Source organism: Balaenoptera acutorostrata, chromosome 3 (genome assembly GCF_949987535.1).
Source record: "Balaenoptera acutorostrata chromosome 3, mBalAcu1.1, whole genome shotgun sequence".
Classification (NCBI taxonomy): Eukaryota; Metazoa; Chordata; class Mammalia; order Artiodactyla; family Balaenopteridae; genus Balaenoptera; species Balaenoptera acutorostrata.
Window position 1 is genome coordinate 8,743,725 of NC_080066.1, and position 17,747 is coordinate 8,761,471.

Genomic DNA, 17,747 nt, shown 5'->3' on the forward strand with positions numbered 1-17,747 from the left:
AAAATGCTGTTGACTTTTAAATGTTCTGAGGAAAATATTTATGAAGCATATTCAGTGAAGGAGCGTGACACAGTCTACCTTTTCTAGGTGATTCAGGACTCACCCAGATTCCTCCCCTGAGGGGCTAGCGCAGGCTGTGACCTCTGTTTAGAACGGTCCTTCCCTGCCTTTGCCTATTTAAAGCCTCCTCATCCTCTGGCTGTCAGCCCCAAGACCATTTTCCTCAGGCACAACTATATCAATTTACTAAAATGCGTCAAACTGTTCGCTTAAAATGGGTGAATTCTGTGGCATGTAAACTGTACCTCAGTAAAGCTATGAAAAACAAAACACATTGTCAAGGAGGTGGAACATACCAACCCTCCCCCCTAAAATGTAGCTGCTTCACAGTATGTAAAGGGGGAGGGAAAGACCTTCACACTGGAGAAACCTGATGAAAACTATGTCAGCCAGATGGTCAAGGTCAACATCAACAGTGATGTCATGTGGACAGGACGTACCCTTGATATGACATGATGAAAATGGCACTTTATCTCTGTGGTCTTCCTCCCAGAAACCATAACCCCAGTCTAATTATGAGGAAAACTCCAATACAGGTGCATCCTACAATATACCTAACTAGTCGTCCTCAAAACTGTCAAGGTCATCGAAAACAATAAAAATCCAAGACACTGTCACAGCCAAGAGGAGCCTAAGTAGACATGATGATTACAGTGTGGGATCCTAGAACGAAAAAGAACATCAGGTACAAACTAAGGAAATCTGAAAAAAGTATGGACTTCCGTTAATAATAATGCATCAATATCGGCTCATTACTGGTGACAAATGTGCTACAGTAATGTAAGATGTTCAAAATAGGAGAAAACGGGTTTGGGATAGATGGGAACTCTCTGAACTATATTCACGATCTCTCTGCAAATCTCGAACTGTTGCAGAAAATAAGGTTCATTTAAATCACATTAAAAAAAAATGTCCCCAATCTAACATTACACCTAAAGAAACTAGAGAAAGAACAAACAAAACCCAAAGTTAGCAGAAGGAAAGAAATCATAAAGATCAGAGCAGAAATAAATGAAATAGAAACAAAGAAAACAATAGCAAAGATCAATAAAACTAAAAGTTGGTTCTTTGAGAAGATAAACAAAATTGATAAGCCATTAGCCAGACTCATCAAGAAAAAGAGGGAGAGGACTCAAATCAATAAAATCAGAAATGAAAAAGGAGAAGTTACAACAGACACCGCAGAAATACAAAACATCCTAAGAAACTACTACAAGCAACTTTATGCCAATAAAATGGACAACCTGGAAGAAATGGACAAATTCTTAGAAAGGTATAACCTTCCAAGACTGAATCAGGAAGAAACAGAAAATATCAACAGACCAATCACAAGTAATGAAATTGAAACTGTGATTAAAAATCTTCCAACAAACAAAAGTCCAGGACCAGATGGCTTCACAGGTGAATTCTATCAAACATTTAGAGAAGAGCTAACACCCATCCTTCTCAAACTCTTCCAAAAAATTGCAGAGGAAGGAACTCTCCCAAACTCATTCTATGAGGCCACCATCACCCTGATACCAAAACCAGACAAAGACACTACAAAAAAAGAAAATTACAGACCAATATCACTGATGAATATAGATGCAAAAATCCTCAACAAAATACTAGCAAACAGAATCCAACAACACATTAAAAGGATCATACACCACGATCAAGTGGGATTTATCCCAGGGATGCAAGGATTCTTCAATATACACAAATCAATCAATGTGATACACCATATTAACAAATTGAAGAATAAAAACCATATGATCATCTCAATAGATGCAGAAAAAGCTTTTGACAAAATTCAACACCCATTTATGATAAAAACTCTCCAGAAAGTAGGCATAGAGGGAACCTACCTCAACATAATAAAGGCCATATATGACAAACCCACAGCAAACATCATTCTCAATGGTGAAAAACTGAAAGCATTTCCTCTAAGATCAGGAACGAGACAAGGATGTCCACTCTCACCACTATTATTCAACATAGTTCTGGAAGTCCTAGCCACGGCAATCAGAGAAGAAAAAGAAATAAAAGGAATACAAATTGGAAAAGAAGAAGTAAAACTGTCACTGTTTGCGGATGACATGATACTATACATAGAGAATCCTAAAACTGCCACCAGAAAACTGCTAGAGCTAACTAATGAATATGGTAAAGTTGCAGGTTACAAAATTAATGCACAGAAATCTCTTGCATTCCTATACACTAATGATGAAAAATCTGAAAGAGAAATTATGGAAACACTCCCATTTACCATTGCAACAAAAAGAATCAAATACCTAGGAATAAACCTACCTAGGGAGACAAAAGACCTGTATGCAGAAAACTATAAGACACTGATGAAAGAAATTAAAGATGATACCAACAGATGGAGAGATATACCATGTTCTTGGATTGGAAGAATCAACATTGTGAAAATGAGTATACTACCCAAAGCAATCTACAGATTCAATGCAATCCCTATCAAATTACCAATGGCATTTTTTACGGAGCTAGAACAAATCATCTTAAAATTTGTATGGAGACACAAAAGACCCCGAATAGCCAAAGCAGTCTTGAGGCAAAAAAATGGAGCTGGAGGAATCAGACTCCCTGACTTCAGACTATACTACAAAGCTACAGTAATCAAGACAATATGGTACTGGCACAAAAACAGAAACATAGATCAATGGAACAAGATAGAAAGCCCAGAGATTAACCCACGCACCTATGGTCAACTAATCTATGACAAAGGAGGCAAAGATATACAATGGAGAAAAGACAGTCTCTTCAATAAGTGGTGCTGGGAAAACTGGACAGCCACATGTAAAAGAATGAAATTAGAATACTCCCTAACACCATACACAAAAATAAACTCAAAATGGATTAGAGACCTAAATATAAGACTGGCCACTATAAAACTCTTAGAGGAAAACATAGGAAGAACACTCTTTGACATAAATCACAGCAAGATCTTTTTCGATCCACCTCCTAGAGTAATGGAAATAAAAACAAAAATAAACAAGTGGGACCTAATGAAACTTCAAAGCTTTTGCACAGCAAAGGAAACCATAAACAAGACGAAAAGACAACCCTCAGAATGGGAGAAAATATTTGCAAATGAATCAACGGACAAAGGATTAATCTCCAAAATATATAAACAGCTCATTCAGCTCAATATCAAAGAAACAAACACCCCAATCCAAAAATGGGCAGAAGACCTAAATAGACATTTCTCCAAAGAAGACATACAGACGGCCACGAAGCACATGAAAAGATGCTCAACATCACTAATTATTAGAGAAATGCAAATCAAAACTACAATGAGGTATCACCTCACTCCTGTTAGAATGGGCATCATCAGAAAATCTACAAACAACAAATGCTGGAGAGGGTGTGGAGAAAAGGGAACCCTCTTGCACTGTTGGTGGGAATGTAAATTGATACAGCCACTATGGAGAACAATATGGAGGTTCCTTAAAAAACTAAAAATAGAATTACCATATGACCCAGCAATCCCACTACTGGGCATATACCCAGAGAAAACCGTAATTCAAAAAGACACATGCACCCGAATGTTCATTGCAGCACTATTTACAATAGCCAGGTCATGGAAGCAACCTAAATGCCCATCAACAGACGAATGGATAAAGAAGATGTGGTACATATATACAATGGAATATTACTCAGCCATAAAAAGGAACGAAATTGAGTCATTTGTTGAGACGTGGATGGATCTAGAGACTGTCATACAGAGTGAAGTAAGTCAGAAAGAGAAAAACAAATATCGTATGTTAATGCATGTATGTGGAATGTAGAAAAATGGTACAGATGAGCCAGTTTGCAGGGCAGAAGTTGAGACACAGATGTAGAGAATAGACATATGGACACCAAGGGGGGAAAACTGCGATGAGGTGGGGATGGTGGTGTGCTGAATTGGGCGATTGGGATTGACATGTATACACTGATGTGTATAAAGCTGATGCCTAATAAGAACCTGCAGTATAAAAACAAACAAAACAACTAATACTAAACTTTCATTGGGTTATTTGTATGGAAATATGTTAATATAAATGTTTCAGACATTACATGAAATTTCTAAAAATCTTATATTTGTATTTGTATGGAAATATGTATGGAAATATGTTAATATAAATGTTTCAGACATTACATGAAATTTCTAAAAATCTTATATTTGTATTTGTATGGAAATATGTATGGAAATATGTTAATATAAATGTTTCAGACATTACATGAAATTTCTAAAAATCTTATATTTGTATTTGTATGGAAATATGTATGGAAATATGTTAATATAAATGTTTCAGACATTAAAAAAAAAAAAAAAAAAAGTCCCCTGTTTCTCAAACCAAATCAAGTCCCCCCTGCTGTAGGTTCATATAGAAACGCAGACTATTGACTAAATGAATTAACCTATCACCATATGCAATTATGTTTGTGTGTTTTGCCCACTGTATCCTTGGTATAAGGTTAGAGCCTGGTTCTTGATAGGCATTTAGTAATAAACATATAGCAAGTGCAGTGTCAGAGAATGTTAGTTCCATGACATCAGAATTGTGTCTGTTGGGACTTCCCTGGTGTCACAGTGGTTAAGAATCTGCCTGCCAATGCAGGGGACACGGGTTCGAGCCCTGATCTGGGAAGATCCCACATGCCGCGGAGCAACTAAGCCTGTGCGCCACAAATACTGAGCCTGTGCTCTAGAGCCTACGAGCCACAACTACTGAGCCCACGTGCCACAATAATTGAAGCCCACGTGCCACAACTACTGAAGCCTGTGCGCCTACAGCCTGTGCTCTGCAACAAAGAGAAGCCACCGCAATGATAAGCCCGCGCACCACAACGAAAAGTATCCCCTGCTCGCTGCAACTAGAGAAAGCCCGCGGGCAGCAACGAAGACCCCAATGCAGCCAAAAATAAATAAATAAATTAATTAATTAAAAAAAAAAGAATTGTGTCTGTTGTGTTCTCCACTGTATCCTCATCACCCAGAGGTGCCTGGCACATGAGACACTCAACAAAGTCTCGTTCCCAAGTTGAGCCAAGGAATCCTTTCCCCAGTGGTTTGTTTGCGTTTGGGATAAAGACATGTTAGCTCAATCTGCCTGGTCTCTTCAATAAAGCCTGTGGAAGTATTAACGGCAACAATGTTTCTCACCAGGTGAACAAAAGGCACAGGGATCTGGGCTGTAACAAGAGGGAAGAATGAAGTCAACACTCAGCGTGAAGGAAGGACAAGAGACTGAGCAAGAGGCCCCTGGGATTCCCCCCAGGGCTGTCCTCTCTAGTTCCAGGCAATTCCTGGGATCCTCTGTGTCCGGGAGACCCTCCTGGTATGTGAAGTCCAATGACATTGACCATGAGATCCTGTTGCTTAGTTCAACTTCACTGAGACTTCATCTGTGTCATGTTTGACTAGCCTGTGTTTCTGCTATGAAAGATGTTGAATCAAATTAATGTGGGAACTATCACCTGTGCTATGATGAAGAGACGGAAAAAAGACAATAGAGCAGAAATGGGGACCCTAAAGGGAAAGTAGAGGCTATTAAAAAGAAAGAAGAGAAAGAACTGGAAAGAAATGAAAACGGCCTGACAAGTACACAGAAACAAACACGGGTTTCAGAGTGCTGTGAATTCATGAGGGCTTAATTTCCAAAATATACAAACAGCTCATACAACTCAATAAGAAAAAAACAAACAACATAATCGAAAAATGGGCAGAAGACCTAAGTAGACATTTCTCCAAAGAAGACATACAGATGGCCAATAGGCACATGAAAAGATGCTCAATATTGCTAGTTATTAGAGAAATGCAAATCAAAACTACAATGAGGTATCACTTCACACTGGTCAGAATGGCCATCATTAAAAATAATAAATGCTGGAGAGAATGTGGAGAAAAGGGAACCCTCCTGCACTGTTGTTGGGAATGTAAATTGGTGCAGCCAATATGGAGAACAGTATGGAGTTTCCTTAAAAATCTAAAAATAGAGTTGCCATATGATCCAGCAATCCCACTCCTGGGTATATATCCAGACAAAACTCTAATTCGAAAAGATACATGCACCCCAATGTTCATAGCAGCTCTGTTTACAACAGCCAGATCATGGAAACATCCTAAACGTCCATCGACAGATGAATGGGTAAAGAAGATGTGGTACATATATACAATGGAATATTACTCAGCCATAAAAAGAATGAAATACTGCCATTTGCAGCACCATAGATGGACCTAGAGATGATCATACTAAGTGAAGTAAGTCAGAGAAAGACAAATATCATACGATATCACTTATATGTGGAATCTAAAATATGACACAAGTGAACTTATTTACCAAACAAAAACAGACTCACAGACATAGAAAACAAACTTATGGTTACCAAAGGGGAAAGGGGGGGAGGATAAATCAGGAGTTTGGGATTAGCAAATATATACTACTATATATAAAACAGGTAAACAATAAGGCCCTACTGTACAGCACAGGGAACTATATTCAGTATCCTGTAATAAACCATAATGGAAAAGGACATGAAAAAGTATGTATATATATATGTAACTGAATCATTTTGCTGTACACCTGAAACTAACACAACATTGTAAATCAACTATGCTTCAATTTAAAAAAATAAATTTAAAAAAATAAATAAATAAATAAAAATCAAAGCGTTGTGAATTCGTTCCTCCAGCAAAGATGTACTAAGCACCTACTATGTGCCAGGTTCCATTCCAGGTGTCAGTGAAACGATGGACATGACCACCCTCAAGGAGCCTGCAATCCTGGTAGGGGCGGGAGGTGGGAACAGAAAGTCAACCAATAATTAAACAAAAGAGATACCAGAGACCGGTGAGTATTTAGACAGCAATTTAAAACAGAGAGTGGGAGTGAGAGACTACTTTGTACAGTATTGGTTGATCAGGGAAAGTGACATTATTTAAATTGCTCTCCGAAGGACGAGAAGATGCTGCAAGCGTGAGGGTGGAGGAAGGTGTGCGGGGGCTGCAGTCCAGCCAGGGGGAGAGCCAGTGCTCTAAGGCTCCAAGGCAGGTTCTGAGGAACAGGGCGGGGGTGGCCCCTGGGGAACATCTAATGTCCGGGGACATGCTGTCCTCACAAGGTGGTGGAGGGGCAGTGCCACTGGCATCTAGGGGTTAGAGGGCAGTCAGGGGTGCTGCTGAACTACAGTGCAGGGGACAAACCCCCACGCAAAGGGTTATCCAAAATGTCAGAGGCGCCGGGTGGAGAAACCCTGCCCTCAGGCCATTACACGCTTGGCATCTTCACGGTGTAGAAAGCAGGACACCACACGCGGAGAAGAAGAGAAGAGAGGGCAGGGCTATGAAACCACCCGCCTTTGTGTGCCTTGGCGAGGAGCCCACGAATGTTTTAAACCCGGCAGTAAACACGGACTCGTTTATTTTTGGAAACAGTTACTCTGGCTCTTGTGTGGAATGTGGGAGGAGGGGCCAGGGTGAGTGAAGGAGACCAGGTGGGTGACTTTTAATAGTAGAGAGAGGGGATGGCGGCGTGGGCGCTCATCATGGAAGGAGAGATGGAGAAGTAAAGAGCTGAGACTGATTTCAGAGGTGGAACTCACAGCTCTTGCTGACAAAGTGAACTTGGAGGGTGAGGAGAAAAGAGGAATCAAGGGTTCATGGAAGTGAGGTATCACCTCACACCAGTCAGAATGGCCATCATCAAAAAATCTACAAACAATAAATGCTGGAGAGGGTGTGGAGAAAAGGGAACCCTCCTACACTGCTGGTGGGAATGTAAATTGATGCAGCCACTATGGAGAACAGTACGGAGGTTCCTCAAAAAACTAAAGATAGAACTACCATACGACCCAGCAATCCCACTCCTGGGCATATACCCTGAGAAAACCATAATTCAAAAAGAGTCATGTACCACAATGTTCATTGCAGCTCTATTTACAATAGCCAGGACATGGAAGCAACCTAAGTGCCCATCGACAGTTGAATGGATAAAGAAGATGTGGCACAGGGACTTCCCTGGTGGCTCAGTGGTTAAGGATCTGCCTGCCAATGCAGGGGACACGGGTTCGAGCCCTGGTCTGGGAAGATTCCACATGCCGCGGAGCAACTAAGCCCGCGAGCCACAGCTACTGAAGCCCACGAGCCACAACTACTGAAGCCCGTGCACCTAGAGCCCGTGCTCTGCAACAAGAGAAGCCACTGCAATGAGAAGCCCGCGCGCTGCAATGAAGAGTAGCCCCCGCTCGCTGCAACTAGAGAAAGCCCGTGCGTGGCAACAAAGACCCAAAGCAGCCAAAAATAAATAAATAAAATAAAGAAATTTATAAAAATAAATAAATAAATAAAATATCACCATGTTACCTTTAAGAAACAACAACAACCCGCATAGCACAGGGAGATCAGCTCTGTGCTTTGTGACCACCTAGAGGGGTGGGATAGGGAGGGAGGGAGGGAGGGAGACGCAAGAGGGAGGGGATATGGGGATATATGTGTATGTATAGCTGATTCACTTTGTTATACAGCAGAAACTAACACACCATTGTAAAGCGATTATACTCCAATAAAGACATTAAAAAAAAAAAAAGGATTCATTGAAGGATTCACGGCCGGCTTCATGGGGGTGTGATCAATGCCAACAGCCGTCCCCACCCAGGGTTGGCGGGGACCTCAGGGTGGCTCTCGGCCACCATGGTTCCAGGTACTGGGCACATTCCAGCACGGAGGCTGCAATCCCCCCAGGGCGGCCGGTCCGCTGGGGGCTGGGGCACAGAACTGTAAGAAGGGGGATTTGGCTTCCCTGCTCCTGCCTGGGGCTCCCCATCTTCATTTAGCACCAGGTCTGGCAAATTATGTAGCTGGTTCCGCTTAAAGGTTTCCATTTTGAGCAGCCAGAGTTTTAATTAATGTCATTTACCAAAATGGGGAAGAGTAGGATGGGGTAAGAAGTGCAATTTGGGACTTGTTTAATCTCGAGATGCCTGTGAGACATCTAACTGAAAAGATCAAGTGGGCAATTGTGTAGTCTACCTACAGCTCAGGAAAAGTATGAAGTTATAGATATAAAGCTGGAATTCATCAGCCTGTAGATAGTGTTTAAAACCATGAGAATGATGGTGCAGCTATTGTGAAAAACAATAGGATTGGTCCTAAAACAATTAAACATAGAATTACCATAGAATCCAGCAATTCCACTTCTGGGTATGTACCCAAAAGAAGTGAAAGCAGGGACCTGAACAGCTATTTGTATACCCATGTTCATAGCAGCATTATTCACAGTAGCTGAAACGTGGAAACAACTCATACGTCCATTTATAGACGAATGAATAAACAGAACGCGGTGTAGACATACAAGTGATATTATTCAGCCTTAAAAAGGAAGGAAATTCTGACACAGGCTACAACATGGATGAATCTTGAGGTCATGATGCTAAGTAAAAGAAACCAGTCACAGGGCTTCCCTGCTGGCACAGTGGTTAAGAATCCGCCTGCCAATGCAGGGGACACGGGTTTGAGCCCTGGTCCGGGAAGATCCCACACGCCGCAGAGCAACTAAGCCCGTGAGCCACAACTACTGAGCCTGTGCTCTAGAGCCCGCAAGCCACAACTACTGAGCCCACGTGCCACAACTACTGAAGCCTGCGCACCTAAAGCCCGTGCTCAGCAACAAGAGAAGCCACCGCAACGAGAAGCCCACGCACCGCAACGAAGAATAGCCCCCGCTCGCCGCAACTAGAGAAAAGCCCACACGCAGCAACGAAGACCCAACGCAGCCAAAAATAAATAAATAAAACAAATTTATAAAAAAAAAAAAAAAAGAAAGAAACCAGTCACAAAAGGACAATACTGTGTGATTCCAATTATATGAGGAACCTAGAATAGTCAAATTCATAGAATGAATGGTGGTTACCAGGGGCTGGGAGCAGAGGGAGATGGGGAGTTATTGCTTAATGGGTGTAGAGTTTCCGTTTTGCAAGATGAAGGAGTTCTACAGGTGGATGGTGGTGATGGCTGCACAATGTGAATGCCCTTAGTGCCACTGAACTGTGCACTTAGAAATGATTAAGATAGTACATATTATGTTATGTACATTTTACCACAATAAAAAAGAACTTATTATTATTTATTGAATGCTTTGTCTATGCCCAGCACTGATCTAAGTGCTTTCCTTGTTTAAAACTCATATAACCCTTCACAACAGTCTTTAAGGTAGGTCTGACATTATCTACCCCATTTTACAAACACGGAAACTAGTGACCAGAGATGTTAAGGAACAAACGTAAGCTCACACAGCTTCTAACCGGCTGGGGTAGGATTTAGACTCAAGAGGCCTGGTTCCAGAGCCTAAGCTTTTTTTTTTTTTTTTTTTTTTAACATACTGTATTACCTGCCAACAGAGATTATGTCATATGCTATGAGAATACACGTTTCACAATAAAACACTAATTTTTAAAATTAAAGGCTGAATTTACAGCCCACAAGCAGCTAGGTCCTGGCCTTTCACCGTACTCCAACATCACCTCCCAGCACGGAGCCTGGCACTGCAGAAGTGAAGAGAAATCATCCAGGGATGATCACTGTATCATCTCTGAGGAAACTGTTGTATGACCAGAGACATCCCCAGGAAATACATACCAGAGGGTCTCCTGCTGCGTGTGAAAAGGTCAGGATAACCCATGGCCCCTTTCCTGGTCCTTAGGAGGATACAGCGTGGACTCAGCCAGCCCACGAGGCCAGGCCAGGGCCCCAATCCCAGGACAGGTACGCTTGGGGAGGAGATGTGCAGTTCCTTGGCGTTGGAGAGAGGCAGTTACTGGGCTATTTTTAAGTTGCTTCATTATGTTATCAATTAAACCTCTCAAGCAGAAGCAGTGCCAAAGCCGTGGAAACTCCAGGCCTGCAGCTGGGAAAAACGCGGTGGCTGGACCACGGTATACAGAAGCTCTTAGTTATGAAGCAAAGTTAGAGCTGGCTGGCAGCGGGAAGGTGCAAACCACTAGTGGGGATTCCCTTTAGAGATCAGAATTCCCTCACTCAGAAACACATCCCAGACTGTCAGGAACCCAGGGGCCAGTGTCGGCGCTGGGCAGGCCTGGGTCACTGAAGTGGACGGAAAGCAGGAAGGGCCAGACAACAAGGATGTAAAGTGTCCTCCTGGCTCAAGTTCTGGGTGGTTGGAAGAGGGTGAGCGGCCTTAGATTGATCTCGAGGCAGAATCCCCAGATCTGAATGCATCCTTTAGATGCGGGGAGGCCCAGGCCCCAGAGCGGTGAGCAGGCAGCCCCCTTCCTAAACCTCCCTTCCAGGTGGAACTTAAGTTGACCCATCGCCATTGCCTTTGAAGTATTCCTTACCTCTCAGCACCCCCCTTTTTAAATTTACTTATTTTTATTTATTTATTTTTGGCTGCGTTGGGTCTTCGTTGCTGTGCCCGGGCTTTCTCTAGTTGCAGTGAGCGGGGGCTACTCTTCGTTGCGGTGCCTGGGCTTCTCATTGCAGCGGCTTCTCGTTGCGGAACACGGGCTCTAGTCAGTAGTTGTGGCTCGCGGGCTCTAGAGCACAGGCTCAGTAGTTGTGGCGCACGGGCTTAGTTGCTCCGCGGCATGTGGGATCTTCCCGGACCAGGGCTCAAACCCGTGTCCCCTGCATTGGCAGGCGGGTTCTTAACCACTGTGCCACCAGGGAAGCCCCTCAGGCCCATTTCTGAGGTGGGAAGGACTCTGACCTCAGCTGTGCGACCTGGGTCAGATGTTCTGGGTGAGCACGGCCAAGGCTCCTCCTGGTTAGCGGGCCCTGCCCTAGTGACATTCACACCAACAGAAAGAGAATGAAACAGGGTTCCTTTCTCTGGTCCCAACTTTGAGGAGGGCAACTTACTTTAAGTTCCAGTTTTTAAAAAATCAGCACCTTCTTCCTTCATTACTAAATATTGGGTTGGCCAAAAAGTTTGTTTGGGTTTTTCCGTAAGATGTTAAAGATGAAATTTTGGCCAACCCAATACAAGCTTTAAGCACATACTCATCTCCACGCACCACCCCAGCACACACCCATCTTCCTAACGCCAACTGCTCCATAACTATTGCTGTCTTGAGGTGTTTGGGATCCTCAACACTTGACATAAACACATTTAAATATATATGTATGTGTATTCGTCTGCTAGAGCTGCCATAACAATATACCACAGACTGAGGGGCTTAAACAATAGAAATGTATTTTCTCACAGTTCTGGAGGCTGGAAGTCCAAGTTCAAGGTGTGGGCAGGGTCAGTTACTGCGGAGGCCTCTCTCCTTGGCTTGTAGACAGCTGCCTTCTCTCTGTGCCCTCACATCGTCTTCCATCTGCATGAGTCTGTCTTAGTCTGTTTGGGCTGCTGTAACAAAATACCACAAACTAGGTGGCTTGTAAAGAGCAGAAATGCATTGCTCACACTTCTGGAGGCTGGAAGTCCAAGGTCAAGATGAGGATAGATTTGGTGTCTGGTGCGGCCCACTTCCTGGTTCATAGACAGCCGTCTTCCTTCTGTGTCCTCACATGGTAGAAGGGGTGATGGAGCTCTCTGGGGTCTCTTTTATAAGGGCACTAATCCATTCATGAGGGCTCCACCCTCATGACCTAGTCACCCCCAAAGACCCCACCTCCAAATACCATCTCACTGGGGGCTAGGATTTAGCATATGAATTTTGGGGGGACACAAACATTCAATCTATAGGTGTCTGAGTCCTAATCTCCTTGTCTTATAAGGACACCAGGTGTATTGGATTAGGGACCATCCATATTTCCCAAATTACCTCTTTAAAGGCCCTACCTCCAAATACAGTCACATTCTGAAGTTCTGGGGGTTAGGGCTTCAATACATGAATTTGGAGGGTGGGGTGGGACACAATTCAGCCCATACAGTATGGAAATGACTGAGGAGGTTCTGCTGAATACAGCGTTAGCACAAGGCCCATCAAAGATGTTTTGTTTAACTTATCAGAAATAGCTAAATTTATAGCAAGGAGGCAGAGAAACTATGTTTTGTTATCTTCATTTCCATTCTCACCACTTTTAAAGGAAATTTCTAAAACAACACCTATAGCAGTAAATCTCAGCACTCATTAGCTATGGTTTTCTCCTAAATTTTGTTTTAATACTTCAGTTCTCTGATCCTTCCTCAAAGCAAGGCAAATATCAAAAAACAGCCCCCCAAAAAACAAAACAAAACCCAACATGTTAGCATTATCCCCAGGAAACGGCAACCCAGTAAGCAAAAGAACCCAGCCTCCCTGGGTCACTGGACTCACAACCAGAATCCCACCAAGCAGAAATAACAGGTGGTAACATTTAGGGCATTCCTTGTTTTTTGTTTTCCTTTTTCCTACCTATCAGTACCTTATGTTGCTGAGAAGGCAGTTCATATTGAAATCAGTCTTGCTTTTTTCTGCTACACTTGATCAGACTCCTTTCCTAACATCGTTAAAAATTATTCACTGACGTGTTGAACGGCTGCATAATACTACATGGTGTTTCATGACGTCACTCACCTATTTCCAACTGTTGGAAGCAACATTTAGGTTGTTTCCAGTCTTTCTCAATTACAAATAATGATGACAAACATCTTTGGTTTATATCCTAGCCTGTGTTTCTGAGCATTTCTTAGGCTAGATTCCTATTAGTGAAATTACTCTGTCTAATGTACATACACTTATTTTGAAGGCTTTGGGAACATAGGAAAAGAGCTGTCTTTTCAGATTCTGTGACTTTGTGGGTCAGGCCCTCCCCTGATGTTAATCCAGCATTTGGTCCTATGTTCTTACCAAGGTATCTTTGCCCTCTGCCACCTTTCCACCCAAGCACAATTATTACTTCCAATAATTACAGGCTGCTGTGATAGGTACGAGGAATAAAAAGCACCGCAGCCGCTCATGGGAAAAAAAAGGTGAGGAGGGGCGTAGAAATGCCTGCATTTACGAAGCACTTTTCCTCCAAAGAGCTCAAAGGTTTTCCGAGACATGGTCTCGTTAATCTTCATAGGTCTGTTATTTTTCCTTCTGATACAGATCCAAACATAAACCTTATTTGTTGGCTTGCATTTATGCACTCACTGTGCTCCAGTTTTCTTGATGTTCCCTAAAGTGACTTTTATATTTGGGACTCCTGTTCATGCAGATGACAAAAAAGCCCCAACCGGGTCTATTCATCGCTCACCCTTAAGACCCACAGGAGGAAAAGAGGAAGGACAATTGGTCTCATCTGAAGAATGAACAGAGAAGTTCAGTAGCCCAGAGAAGTTAAGTAACCCAGCACAGGGTGAAAGGGGGATTCAGGGCAGAAGTCCTAAATGACAGCTGCACACGAGGCAGGTTGCTTTCTTTCGAAGTTGCTTGCTTACATCTTTTTGCACAAATATATTCACAATTTCTGACTCTGTAGACATTTCGAAATGAATCGTGGTAGACGGAATATTGGCTCCCCCAAAGATGTCCACCTCCTAGCCTCAGATCCTGTGAATACATTACCTTAGGTGGCAAAAGGGACAGACTTTGCAGATGTGATTAAATTAAGGATCTTGAGATGGTGAGATTATCTTGGATTATTAGGTGTAATCACAAGGATCCTTATAAGAGGGAGGCAAAACTTTTGTGCATCAAAGGATGCTATCAAGAGAGTGAAACGACAATGTGAGAATGGGAGAAAATATCTGCATATTGTATGTCTGATAAGGGATTAATATCCAGAATACATAAAGAACTCCCACAACTCAATGACAAAAAAACAAACAATCCAACTAAAAATGGGCAAAAGATTTAAATAGACATTTCTCCTAAGAAGATATACAATTGGCCAATGAGCACATGAAAGGATGCTCAACATCATTAGTCATTAAAGAAATCAAAACTACAACAAGAAACCACCTCATGTGCATGAAGATAACTATAATCATAAAGACAGACAGTAACAAATGTTGGTGAAGATGTGGAGAAATTGGAACCCATGCACATTGATGGTGGGAATGTAAAATGGTGCAGTTACTATGGAAAACAGTTTCGCAGTTCCTCAAAAATCTAAACATAGCATTTTCATATAATCCCACAATTCTGCTCTTAGGTATACAACTGAAAGAAGTGAAAACAGGAACTTAAACATACTCCAATGTTCATTGCAGCATTATTCACAATATGGAAAAAATGAAAATAAGCCAAGTGTCCATCAACTGATGAACAGATAAACAAAATGTGGTGTATGCATTCAATGCAATATTATTCAGCCACAAAAGGAATGAAGTTCTAAAATATCCTACAACATGGATGAATATCGAAAACATTACGTTAAGTGAGAAGAACAAACACAAAAGGATAAACACTGCATGACTCCATTTACATGAAATATGCAGAATAGGCAACTCGAAGAAACAGCAAATAGACTCGAGCCGGGAGAAGGGAATGGGGAGTTAGTGCTTGGGCGTGGAAGGGTTTTGGAAATAGTGGGACTGATGTACTACATTGTGGCTGTAATTAATGCCACTGAATTGTACACTTAAAAAAAAAGGTTAATGCCAAATTTTATGTTATATATATTTTACAACAATAAAAATAAAGAGGGAGGCAAGGGGGTCAAGGTCAGAAAAAAGAGATGCAAGGACGTAAGCAGAGATTGGAGTGACATGCTTTGAAGACAAAGGAGTAGGGCCGTGAGCCAAGGAATGACGGCAGCCTCCAGAAAAAGGTAAGAAAACAGATTCTCTCTGGAGCTTCCAACATCTTGATTTCAGCCTTCTAAAACTCTTATGGGACTTCTGACCTCCAGAATAGTAAAATAATAAATTGTGTTGCTTTAAGCCACTAGGTTTGTGGTAATTTGTTACAGCAGCAATAGGAAACTAATCACGGATGTAAAACCTTATTATATTATTACAGTTCACTCACATGATACATGAATTCACTGTTTAGTTGATCCACGTGACTTTTAAAGTTCCACACCAAAGCACGCTACAGTTTGGGTACAAGAGCTGATGTACTGGCCTGAAGGGCGCACTGAGTTTAACCAAAGTGTGATAGATCAGACTGGGATTCTTCGAGGGACCCGGGCTGTCAGACAGTGGTCCCCTTTCATGAAAAGATAAGCTGTGGAATGGATTCAGTTAACGACATCCCAAAGAAAAATATTTCTACAAAAACAGCCCTGAAAATTCATACATATACGAATTGTGTGATTTATGAAAATTAGAGCTGTGTGACACAAGTGGGACTGAATTTAGAGACCACATTCTGTGTTCACTGCTCTCACGTCTTCTTGCACTTCCTGCGTCTTCTTTACACCCCTGTAGCACCCGGCCTGGCCTCTTATCACACTGTTCCCTTGAGGGCTGGGACCAGGTCCTATTAAGCTTGGCGCCAAGAGCACAGAATTTACATTTTCATCCTTATCTCTAACTATGGAATGAAAAGCTTTCTTTTTGATAAACCACTAGGAGGGGAGATAAAGTTCTGGAGAGTATCCGAAAAGATCAGGAAAAACCAGCATGTCCCAAGGACATCTACATCCTAGTAAGAGACACCTAGAGATATAATAGGATTAACTTCACAGCACCTACAGAACTGTCATACCCAGCCCTGCATCTCTCCACCCTCTCTCCTAACACCAGCATCTTGATTCCTAGGCATATCCTGGTGGTTTTTCTCTAAAAACACCAGCCTACAGTTGGTTCAATCCCTAAGATTCTCTGCTGAATTCCCAAGCTGCTTCTTATGCATTTATCACCCTTACCTGACTTTGCTCTATGAACTTGATAATGGCTAATCAAGTATCAGACAAGTGCAGCCGGCTCCATCACCTGAGCTCCAAGCCAGGGGCTGCGGATGTCCTTCACGTGGTGGCACTGGGTGGGTACAAAGGCTCTGCTGGCGGGGGTGTCACAGCCAGAGATATGGACTCAACCATCGTCCCCAGGCACCTGTGGCCCATGGTGGAGGTAGTGGGTTTCTGCCAGTCGCAGCGGTGCCCTTTGTAACTGCGGTGACGGACACAGAACCAAGGATGAGGGGCAACCAGGTGGGACGGCAGATGCCCAAGGCTGCATTTAGCACTCTGCCAACTCACTTCTTCCCAAGAGTGACCTGATCAGTGTTTGGTTTCTTGCACTTTGCTTACAGGCTGAGGTAAAGAAAGAAATACTGGTAAATCCACCTGCCCTTTCTTTCTTCCTGTTCTCCCCAGGAAAATCACAAGTCATACACAGTGGATCAGTAAACAACAAAGACCTTTGTCAAAAAAGAGCAAGGGAGAAAGTGAACAGAAGTCTGATAATCTGTCACTGCCACTTAACAGAACATTTCTCCAAATCGCTTTAATTTTTTTCTAATTACAGAAGGAATGCATGTTTATTGTAAACAATTTGGAAAATAGAGAAAAACACGAAGAAAAACGGCAAATTATCTGTAATCTTACCATCTTGAGATACCACTGTCCCCGCTCTAACACCCTCTATACTCTTACTCTGCCTTAATTTGGTTCAGAGTCTTGTTATATTATTATTACTATTACTGTTGTTGTGGTTGTTGCTTGTTGCCTGACTACCTCAGTAGAACATGAAGCCCATGAAGGCAGGGAATCTGCATCCCTGTGCACCAAGGACAGTGCTCAATAAATATTTGTTAAATGAGAAACAGTTGAAAAGACACGCGCATCCCAATGTCCATAGCAGCACTATTTACAATAGCCA

General features: G+C 42.4%; 1 long non-coding RNA gene across 2 annotated transcripts in view; it reads right to left on the reverse strand.

The window, feature by feature from the left end:
- The window catches only part of LOC130707488 (uncharacterized), a 120,658-nt gene that overhangs the window by 78,547 nt on the left and 24,364 nt on the right, over positions 1-17,747 (reverse strand). For both annotated transcript variants that reach the window (XR_009007385.1, XR_009007384.1), the window contains exon 2: positions 12,268-12,416. This is a non-coding gene — a long non-coding RNA (uncharacterized LOC130707488). The remainder of the gene's footprint in view (positions 1-12,267; positions 12,417-17,747) is intronic.